The sequence below is a fragment of the Mandrillus leucophaeus genome, unplaced genomic scaffold, assembly GCF_000951045.1.
Source record: "Mandrillus leucophaeus isolate KB7577 unplaced genomic scaffold, Mleu.le_1.0 Scaffold265, whole genome shotgun sequence".
Lineage (NCBI taxonomy): Eukaryota > Metazoa > Chordata > Mammalia > Primates > Cercopithecidae > Mandrillus > Mandrillus leucophaeus.
Genome location: NW_012102754.1, coordinates 663347 through 674936, shown reverse-complemented (window position 1 = coordinate 674936; position 11590 = coordinate 663347).

The following is an 11590-nucleotide window of genomic DNA, read 5'->3' as shown; positions in this document are numbered from 1 at the left end:
CTAAGAAGAGATCCAGAATGCCCCACCCCAAGCCTTGACCCAGAGTGGCAGGGAGAAAAGATGACAGGAGCCTCAGATCTCAGAGCCAACATGGTGTGTCAGCTTTAGAGCAGCATTGGTGGGTGGAGGTACCCAGGTGGTGGGATGGGCATGGTGCTCCTGGCAGCCTTGAGCCACAGGTGCTGCCAGAGAGTACATGCAAGTACCAACAGCCCTGGAGTTGGATCAAAAAGCCTTATAGCGGGAGACACCCTGACCAGGGGCAATGGCAGGGATCATGGCCATCAGCGTGAAACCTGCTCTGTACCCAAGACAAGGTAGGAGCCGCCAAAGCTTAGTGGACACCAGTGCAAGGAAACCAGCAGCCAGGGTGGGAGTGGGGAGCCACCCAGAACAGGGTCCTGGAGGACAACACTTGGAGCCCAGACCTACCTCTCCACCACGCCAGGAGAATTCATGTGCCTTCCCCTGCCTTGAGAGGTGCCTTGGAAAGTAGGAGGGGTAAGGACATTCCTTGGGAGATGAGTATCATCATTTCAGACAGCAAGCTGAACTTAGAATTAACTGAATATTTACACAAAAGAGACAGTCGAATTAAAAGAGGCAGAATTCCCTTTAATTGGTAAATGTAAATGTTTTTTGCTTTTAGAAGGAAATAACTCTGAAGCAAGATGTGGTCAAGTGTGTGTGTGTGTGTGTGTGTGTGTGTGTGTGTGTGTGTATGCACAAAATTAATGCATTTCTTAGTCTTGGTTAGCAAACTTTGATGCTGCTACATTTGACACAAATCATATACCAGACACTTGGTTATTATAATCTCATTCAAATATTTTATAGATTAAAAACAAACAAACGAACAAGAAAACCCTGAAGCCCAGGGCTGGTAAGGGGCAAAACATTGAAGACAGGCCTGGGTCTTTCGACTTCCTGATCAGTACTCTCCCCACCACACAATGTATTTGTCCTCAGAATCCTTGGGTGTGCTCTGCTCCTAGTTGATATGATGAGCTTTGCTCTACTTCTTTTTCCTTTTGTTTTCTTTCTTTTCTTTTCTCTCTTTCTCTCTCTCTTTCTTTCTTTCTTTCTTTCTTTCTTTCTTTCTTTCTTTCTTTCTTTCTTTCTTCCTTTCTCTCTTTCTCTCTTTCTTTCTCTCTCTCTCTCTCTGTCTTTCTTTTCTTCCTTTCTTTTTTTTTGAGACAGAGTCTCACTCTGTTTTTCAGGCTGGAGTGCAGTGGTGCAGTTCATAGCTCACTGTGGCCTCAATCTCCCAGGCTCAGGCAATCCTCCCACCTCAGCCTCCCAAGAAGCCAGGGCCACAGACATGTGCCCCTATGCCCAGCTAATTTTTTAAAATTTTTTGTAATGACAGGATCTCACTGTGTTGCCCAGGCCGGTCTAGAACCGTTGGGCACAAGCGTCCCTATCACCTTGGGCTCCCAAAATGCTGGTATTACAGGCACAAGCCACCACACTTGGCCTGATTTATTTCTAATCATAAAGCACTCACTGGTACAAAATTGTCTAGGAATAAAAGCCCAGGATGATGACAGAAACAGGGAGATGATAAATGCTGACTCTCGCGGGAAGAAATGTTCTTCATTTTTCCTGTGTGGATAATCAACTCTTACAGGCCATCGCAGGAATGTACTCTTTGTTACGGGTCTCTGGCCTCGTGCATTATGGATGAAGACTGTCGAATGTGCAGACTGCAGGGACTTTGGCTTCTCCACGGCAGAATCAACACTCAGCTCAACCATCCCCTATAAACAGCTGTTGTTACAGGCTTGGAAGATAGTAAAAATAAATCTGTGATAAGGCTTATCTTCAGGGCCTCAGGTCCAAGGGTAAGGCTGAAGATAGAAGCCCCATCCTGTTATCACTTGACACTCTAGAATCCCCTGGGTTTCTTAGCAAAAGATAAAGCAACAGCTAAAACAACCATCACTCAGGAGACAAGAAGCCCTGGCCAGATTTTACCTGATACAAGCAGTCACTCAATATGTGTCTGTCAATACCCCCTCACTTCCCTGGAGCCTTTTCTACCACATCCAGAGAAACACGCCTTGTGGATCCCAAGGACTCTTCAGGGATAAGCCATCTATCTCTGGAGCCTTCCTTAGTGAAAGGGAACTCGGATTTCCCAAATCAGAGAATACTAGCCACTTTGGTATTTCAGATCTGCCTCAAACAATCCCTCAAGGAACCATATGTGATTCCTGGAAAGCAACCAAATGTATTCTGAGGGGGCCATGTGCCACAGGAAAATAAATCTGAAATACGGCATACTGTATTTTCTTCTTGGAGCTTCATAATCCACATTAGGATATTAAAGGTCCTGAGAAGTCCTGTACTTAAAGACCAAAACTTAAATACTCTTATGCAAAACAGTTTTTCCAGACTTACCTGAGCACAGAGCACAATTTTCCACAGAATGCTTGTTAACCCTCCACTGATATGGCCCTCTGCTGGTGTCTGACTGTGACTTTTATGTCTGGGTGGTTAGCATGAGGTTAGTACGTTGTTTTCTTTGTCAGCGTTAGTAAATGAACTGGGGAGAGCAGCCCTGGCTGCTCCCAAGTGGGTCCTCAAACAACCCAAGCCAGCAAGATCAGATCCCTCACTATTGAGGCGGGTGGTTTGCCCAGGACAGTTGGGTTTATACTCATTATTCAAGCACAATGTACTTTTTATTTTTTATTTTTTTTGAGATGGGGTCTCACTCTGTCACCCAGGTTGGAGTACAGTGGTGCAATCTTGGCTCACTGCAACCTCCTCGCCTCCCGGGTTCAAGCGATTCTCCTGCCTCAGCCTCCCGAGTAGCTGGAACTACAGGCGCATGCCACCATGCCCAGCCAAGTTTTGCATTCTTTAAGTAGAGACAGGGTTTCACCATATTGGCCAGGCTGGTCTGGGACTCCTGGCCTCAAGCGATCCGCCTGCCTTGCCCTCCCAAAATGTTGGGATTACAGGTGTCAGCCACCACACCCAGCCCAAGCACAATTAATACCTCCTTTTACTCTGTAGAGTGTTTTAGTTTGGAAGATGAATTATATGGCACCCCTGCCACTGTGACCATCAGGAGAGCCCTTCCAAAGGCTGCAGACTGGTTGAGGCCCTTGCACTAGAACTGAGTGAGCAAATGAGCTGCAGAAAGTGTGAGCCTAGAAATGTGGGAGGCCTCAGAGGGGATCAAGTAGCTCCATGGTGGGCAAGACATCATCCAGGAGACAGAGCCAGCAGGGAGGAGGAGGGCAGGAAGCCAGGACAGTGCCTCAGGGTTGCTCCTGGCAGCATTTTACTGCTACTTGGATTTTTTGAATAAAAAAATTATGATTGAGGCATCACACATTTTTCTCATGTTTGTGGTTTGGAAGATCATTCCCTTTCCCCTTCATTTTTTAGTAAAATTCTTGAAAATGTCTGCACCAGTTGTGCTAAAGGGAAAAACTGGTGCCATTGACCACAGTGTTTTAAGGGCAGAAGGACAGTCCTGGGCCTGGGCTGTGAAGCTGGGGATGTGTTAGACAACTCCCAAGGGGTGGATAATAACTCAGGGGGAGAGGCAGGACGAGTGAAGTTCTGTGATAAGAAGGGGAACTGGAGCTGGACCTTGAAAGGTTAGGGAGGACTTGTGGAGATGACAGTGGGGAAAGGTAGATGTCCCAGAGGGAGCAGCATAAAGCAAAGATACTGTATGAGTTTCCTATTGCTGCTGTAACAAATTCTTGCAAACTCAGTGGCTTAAAGCAACCCAGATTTACTATCTCACAGTTCCGTGGGTCGGAAATCTGAAATGGGTCTCACTGGGCTAAATCAAAGTGTCAATAGGCTGTGTACCCTTATGGAAGCTCTAGAATTGAGTTCTTGCCTTTTCTAGCTTCTAGAGGTGGCCCATGTTCCCTGGCTCATGGCTCCCTTCCATCTTCAAAGCCAGCAACAGCTGGTCGAGTGTTTCTCACATTGCATCACGTTGATTCTGACCACTGTCACCTCCCTCTCTCATGTGATTACGCTGGTGTTTACACCAGGCCCCCCCTCTGCATAATCCAGGGCACCCTCCCCACCTCAAGATCCTTAATTTGACCACATCTGCAGAATCTCTTTTGCCATGTGAAATAACACATTCACAGGCTCCTGGGACTAGGGAGTGGATGTCTTGGGTGGGGGGCATTATTTTGTCTACCACACACGCCAAGTAAGGACAGTGTCCTTGCAAAATAGGAAGAGTGAACAGTCCATTTCCCTGGATTGGAAGGAATGTATGAGGGAAGATGTAGAACCAGAAGGATAGACTGGAGATTCAGGAAGGGAGAGAAATGTTTTCTCAATTCTCTTCAGAGGGCCTAAGTGGCCATGGACCACATCCTTTGCTCAGGCTGCTATTGTGATGCCAGGGTGGCAGCCATGGGGCAAAGTCAGCCGACACCTCCATGAGGCCCTACATGGTGGAAAGGCACAACCTTGTAAACTCAGGATCCTGAGGAGCTCAGCTCGTTAAGAGCAGATTCTCATCTGGGAATCACCTTTTCTCTTCAGCGGCAGTAATAGAGCCCTTTTTTCAAATTAAATTCATATGTAAAACAAATTAAAGCAGAGTCATTCAGGCTGATACAGAGCAAAGGGTCCCCAGAACCACCTAGTCCTCTGCCCATAGAGGCTCCTGGGGCACATCCCCAGGATGCAGGACACAGCGGGAAAACCTGTAGCAAAGTTCAGAAGGCTGAGTGGTGAATAAGGACTCAGAAGGGCTTGGAGGAAATGAATGTTCTAATGTGTGACGGAATAATATGGACGTAGTTGCTCACAGCAAGGTTCACACATGGTCTTAGTTTGAGCTCCACCAGAAGCTGACCCTCAGATTACGATTTGAGTGCAAGTAGTTTATTTGGGAAGTGGAAGGAACATGGGTAGGTGAAGAAGAAAGCTATTTGAGCACGGGAAGGCAGCTAGTAAGTGTGTGCTGTCATGCCAGCTACTGCAGTATGGAACTCGTGCTTAAGCTTAAGAGGAAACTCTGGGAAATGGTGAAAGGTGACAAAGCTGGGGAATTCACACCTGCCAGTCATGGCTTAAGGACTGGCCCAAATGGCAATTCCCTGGTTCTTCCCACTCCTTCCCTCCTGCAGGCAACAAAGATGGCTGATGGCAGTTAGGCTGACACCATGCCCTGAAATAGCAAGGGTCTCTGAGGGGATTTGGGTGAACACTTTCAGCTGCCTCAAGATGGTCTTATCAATGAGTCTGGTGACAGCAGAAGTGTCCATTCTGCCTACTTCTCCATCACCACCCATCAGCGTCCAGTTTACGATGAGACCACCCTGCACCCTGCTCTGCAGACCTCAGACCAACACTGGCTTGGGGGACAGTTGTCATTTTTGGCTGCCTATTCCCCATGGCCCTCACTGCAGCACTGAGTTTTTCTATCACAGAATGATTTCCCCTCCATTGTGTAGGGAGAAAGAAGGCCTTCTCAGAGTCTCTGTCTCTTGGTGATCTGAAATGTCCATCTCCATGCGATCAAAAGGCATCCAAGTCTGGGCACAGAAAGAAGCAGCATTCCTAATTCCAGAAGTTCCTGAGAGAACAGGGCCAGCTTTCTGGCAGAACAGAGATGTGAACTCAATGTCCTCTGGGAAATTAGCTTTAGTTCTGTACTGACAGCCTGTAATTATACTGACCAGGCTGGGGTACTTGAAATGATGACAAAGGCATGAATGAAAAATAAAAGATCCCTTTGTTTTTATGCTCATTATGCCTCTTTTTGATGACTACGCAAAAAAAAAAAAATGGCTTTCAAACAATTAGCTTAATTAGCAGATTGTATTTTCATTCCCAGCTCCAAGCCATGTGCTCAGCAGTTGATGATAGCTGGGTAAGGATGAACTGGCCCTGCCTACCTTCCTCCTCCCACCCACCTCCATGTTCCAGAACATGGCATTTGGGGTTGGTCTTTACCTTGGCTCATCTCCCAGCAGCCCTAGGGCTGAGCTCATTGCAGTCTGTGGGCCCAGCTCTGCCTGGACAGCCCTGGCTCCTCAAGACAGGAGTCTATTTGTTTGAGGGAGGGAAGGAATAGGTGGAAACCAAGCTTCCTAGTCTGATAATGCAATCCAGTATAATCTGGTCCCAGCCTACATTCCAGGTCCACACACCCTTCCTAGAAGCCACCCCCACTCTCTGGCTCCATGTCTCTGGCCTGCTGTCCCTTCTCCCACCTTGCTTGTGCATCCCAGATTCTACCTGTGCCTCAGGGTGCCTTGCCTCCCCCATGAGGTCTTTCTTGTTTCCTTTAAGGCCTTTTGCCTCCCATTCTCCTCACCACTTTAAAATGGATTCAATTAAAAAGGCAATACATGAACTTATTCTTAATAGAAAGCATTAAGAAATACATAATTATCTAGAAAAAAAGTATGAACTCCTCCACCACTGCCTCCCCACTCCCCACCCCTTCCCTGAGGTAATCACTGGGAACAGTCGACCACTCACTGAATGTTGTGTAGTGCTTGCTTCTTTTGTTTGATAGAATGCATCTTGGAGACTTTCCATATCCAGGACTTATAGGTCAGCTTAACTCTTTTCAGTGGTTGCTGAACTGCCCCATCTGTTACCAGCCCACTACGGATGGTCATGGAGTTACCGGGAATTTGTAACTAATGGAGTTAGAGTGCAGGTGTTTGGGAATAAATTTACTCCTTTTCCTCCTCTTCCTTTCTTCTTCTTCACCCTCCTCCTCTTCCTCCTTACCCTCCTCCTTTTGTTCCTCACATTCCTCCTCCTCCTTCTCTCTCTCTTTCTTCTCTCCCACTTCCTCCTTTTCATCCTTTATACAATTTAGAGGTCTTAAGTCCATTCCTAAAATGTCATTCTCACTTCTTTGCATTCTGACTTTCTTCTCACTCTAAATTATATATGCATACAAATATTCTAATTCTGAAATATTTTTAAAATACGGACAAGTGTAGAGAATAATATAAAACACCTACACGCACATTTAACAAGCAATAATATTTTGAAATACAGGCATATCTCATTTTATTGAGCGTTGCTTTATTTTGCTTTGCAAATACTGTATTTTTTACGAATCGAAGGTTTCCAGCAACTCTATGCCAAGCAAGTCTATTGGTCTCATTTTCCCAACAGCATGTGCTCACTTTGTGTCTCTATGTCACGCTTCAGTAATCCTCACAATATTTCAAACTTTTATTATCATTATACATGTTATGGTGATTTATGATCAGTGATCTCTGACGTTACTATTGTAATTGTTTAGGGTCACCATGAACCACACCCATAGAAGACAGTGAACTTAATAAATGTTGTCTGTGTTCTGACTGTTCCACCACCCAGCCATTCTCCCATCTTTCTCTCCTTGGGCCTCCCTATTCCCTGATTCACAACAATATTGAAATGAGACCAATTAATAACCCTACTATGGCTTCCAAGTGTTCAAATGAAAGGAAGAGTTGCACATGTCTCACTTTAAATAAAAAGCTAGAAATGATTAAGCTTAGTGAGGAAGGCATGTTCCTCCTCATGCTGAAATAGGCTAAAAACTAGGCCTCTTATGCCAGATGGTTAGCCAAGCTGTGAAAGCAAAGGAAAAATTATTGAAGAAAATTAGAAGTGTTACTCCAGTAAACACAAATTATAAGAAAGGAAAATAGCTTTATTGTTGATATGGGGAAAGTTTTAGTGGTATGGGTAGAAGATCAAACCAGCCACAATATTTTCTTAAGTCAAACCTGACTCTCTTTGATTCTGTGAAGGCTGAGAGAGGTAAGGAAGCTGCAGAAGAAAACTTTGAAGTTAGCAGAGGTTGGTCCATACGGTTTAAGGAAAAAAGCCATCTCCATAAATAAAAGTGCAAGGTGAAGCAGCAAGTGCTGATGGAGAAGCTGCAGCAAGTGATCCAGAAGATCTAGCTAAGATCATTGATGAAGGCATCTACACTAAACAACAGATTTTCAATGTAGACCAGACAGCCTTATATTGGAAGAAGATGTCATCTAGGACATTCATAACTGGAGAGGAGAAGTCAATGTCTGTCTTCAAAACTTCAAAAGACAGACTGACTCTCTTGTTAACAGCTAATGCAGCTGGTGTCTTTAAGTTGAAGCCAATGCTCATGACCATTCTGAAAATCCTAGCAGCCATCAGAATTATGCCAAATCTACTCTGCCTGTGCTCTATAAATGAACTAACAAAGCCTGATAGCACATCTGTTTGCAGCATGGTTTACTGAATATTTTAAACCAACTATTGAAACTACTGCTCAGAAAAAAAGAATTCCTGTCAAAATATTACTGCTCGTTGACAATGCACCTGGACACTCAAGAGCTCTGATGGAGATTTACAAGGAAATTAATGGTTTTTTTTTCATGACTGCTAACACAACATTCATTCTGAAGCTCATGAAATAGTGAAATAAGTAATTTTGATTTTCAAATCTTATTATTTCAGAAATACATTTCATAAGGATATAGCTACCATAAATAGTAATTCCTCTGATGGATTTGGGTAAAGTAAATTGAAAACCTTCTGGAAAACATTCACCATTCTAGATGCCATTAGGAACATTCACAATTTGGCCAGACACGGTGGCTCACGCCTGTAATCCCAGGAATTTTGGAGGCCAAGGTGGGCAGATCACCTGAGGTCAGGAGTTTGAGACCAGACTGACCAACACAGAGAAGCCCCATCTCTACTAAAAATACAAAATTAGCTGGGCATGGTGGTGCATACCTGTAATCCCAGCTACTCAGGAGGCTGAGGCAGGAGAATCGCTTGAACCCAGGAGGCAGAGGTTGTGGTGAGCCAAGATCATGCCATTGCACTCCAGCCTTGGCGATAAGATTGAAACTCCATCTCAAAAAAAAAAAAAAAAAAAAATCACAATTTAAAGGAGGAGGTCAAAATATCAACATTAGCAAGAGTTTGGAAGAAGTTGATTTTAACTGTCAAGGATGACTTTTAGTAAGTTCAAGATTTCAGTGGAGGAAGTCACTGCAGATGTGGCAGAAATAGCAAGAGAACTAGATTTAGAAGTGGAGCCTGAAGATGAGACTGAATTGCTGCATTCTCATGATCAAACTTGAATGGATGAGGAGTTGCTTCCTGTGAATGAGCAAAAAAAGTGGTTTCTTGACATGGAATCTACTCCTGGTGAAGATGCTGTGAACACTGTTGAAATGACCACAAAAGATTTAGAATATTACATAATCTTAGTTGATAAAGCAGCAGCAGGGTTTGAGAGGATTGACTCCAATTTTGAAAGAAGTTCTGGTACAGGTAAAGGACTATCAAACAACATTGCATGCTACAGAGAAATCTTTCGTGAAAGAGTCAATCAATGAGGCAAACTTTATTGTTGTCTTATTTTAAGAAATTGCCACAGCCACCCCAACCTTTGGCAACCACCAACTGATCAGACAGCAGTCATCAGAATCAGGGCAACATCTTCCATTAGCAAAAAGATGACTTGCTGAAGGGTCAGATGATCATTAGCATTTTCTCAGCAATAAAGCATTTTTAAATTAAGTTATATACATTTTTAGACATACTGTCATGGTATACTTAATAGACTACAATATAGTGTAAATGTAACATTTACATGCACTGGGAAACCAAAAAAATTGTGTAATTCCTTTTGTTCTGATACCTGCAATATCTCCATGATGCCTGTATGTCTTCAAATACTAAAAAAAGAAAAGAGAATGGAAACAAAAATCAGTTGCAAGTAAAGCTAAATCCTCTCCCTGTGCCTCGTTTCTCTCCTCCTGACATTTTTTAAGTACTCACCATTCTAATGCTGTATATTTTTTTCATCCTTGTTTTCATAGTTTGCTACTATGGTGGGGGGGACAAAATATGAAGATATCTAAGAGCCTGTATGGAGCATGGCACCAACCAGAGTGATAACCAACCATATACCACCCAGCTTACCCAGCATTGCCCCTTGAATGTTAGTTCTGCACATAAGTAGTCTTTCATGAGCAATGCATTGTTTTGTGAGTCTTCAAGAGATATTAGCACACTCTATTTCCTTTTGCAGCTTGTCTTTCACTCAACATTATGCTTTGAGATTGCTTCCTGTAAATACTTATAAGTCTAGCTCACTCTCATTAACATCATGCTTTCTTGATGGGGAGAGGAAGGAAGTTATGTCCAGGAACCCAGGGGTCATACAAACAGAGCCTGTCCTAAAAGGGTCACAGCTGGGCCGAGAACCTCACACAAGTATATGAGATGCTTTTGTGAGGATTGGGCCAAAAAAGGCTGTAATGCCCATTGCTTCATTTACTTGCAGAATTTGAGGTTTCATAAAATTTGGGAATGCCTATTGTGAGAAACAAACTCACTTGTCCAAACCCAAAGAATGGACTCAGAGACCCGGAGAACAGTGAAAGTGAGACTTTTAATGACCCTCTTGCAAGATCAGGTGTGTGATGGGCAGGCACACCCAGCACAGTCACAACAAACAACTTACCCCTTAGTGCTTAGGCACCTCCCCCAGTTCCTCATAGGCTGACTACTATGGGGTCACAATCTTCCCGCACATCACCTATCAGTTGTTGGACTGGGGCTTTAGGTGTTTTCTTTAGTGTTGTCTTGCTGCATTTTGTTGCAGCCCACAATGCATTGCAATCTTAGTCAGCTCAGGGGCTCTTTAAGTATTTGACTTATGACTTAAGTAGCTGGGCAAGCTGATGAGAATAGACAAAGCGAGCTATTTTGCAAGCTAGTAAACTTTCATCTTAAACTAAACTTTTTGGTTTGGGTGAGGGCAGCTAACCGGGTGGGGGGTGGGGCGGGGAGGTGCGCGACAAGCAGGCATTGGCTATCCAAGCAGAGGACTAGTGTATCCTGTTTTTTTCTGTAGTTTGCTGACCTAAACCGATTCAAGGCACTTTGTCTTGGACCACTATATACATTATTTCCTTCATGATGAATATGTAAATATTATATTTGCTGGGAGGAAAACAAAAAATTGGGAACAGCTGGACTAGGGAGGCATTTTGCTATTTTGTAAATGGACACAGGGTCCTCTCCTGGATATCTATTGACAGTCCTAAGAGAAGAAACACCATGTCCCAGTACAGGTGGGAAGGCTGGGATGGGGAAGAGAGGCCCTCTTGTTCTGCCTAGGTACCAATCCAACAACAGCACCAATAAGCAAAGGGCCCAAAAGGGAAGACCTGAGGAAATGAGAATGCCCTGTATTAATTAGTAGAGGGGGTCTGGATGCCAAAGAGAATGGGTTATAGAGTTAAAGGGTTGGAATCTGCTGTCTCATTTGTGTAAGTTATCAGAGGGTAAGAAATTCAGGCAGAAAGCATAGGTCTAGTCCAGGGAAAACCACTAAGCAGGAGAAGTCTGGATTTAGGGCCTCCCACAAAGATATCAGTGCATCTTTTCCTCCCTGCCCCCTTTCCCACCATCAAAATCATTATTCAGGAAACGGGCTGATATTAGTCATTTATACTCCCTGCAAGGAAATCTCAGGGATATTTACATCCTTCTTCCTAAGTATGGCATGAGATATTCTGTTCCTGCTGGATCAGGTCCATGCACTGGGCCAAATAATGGCAGG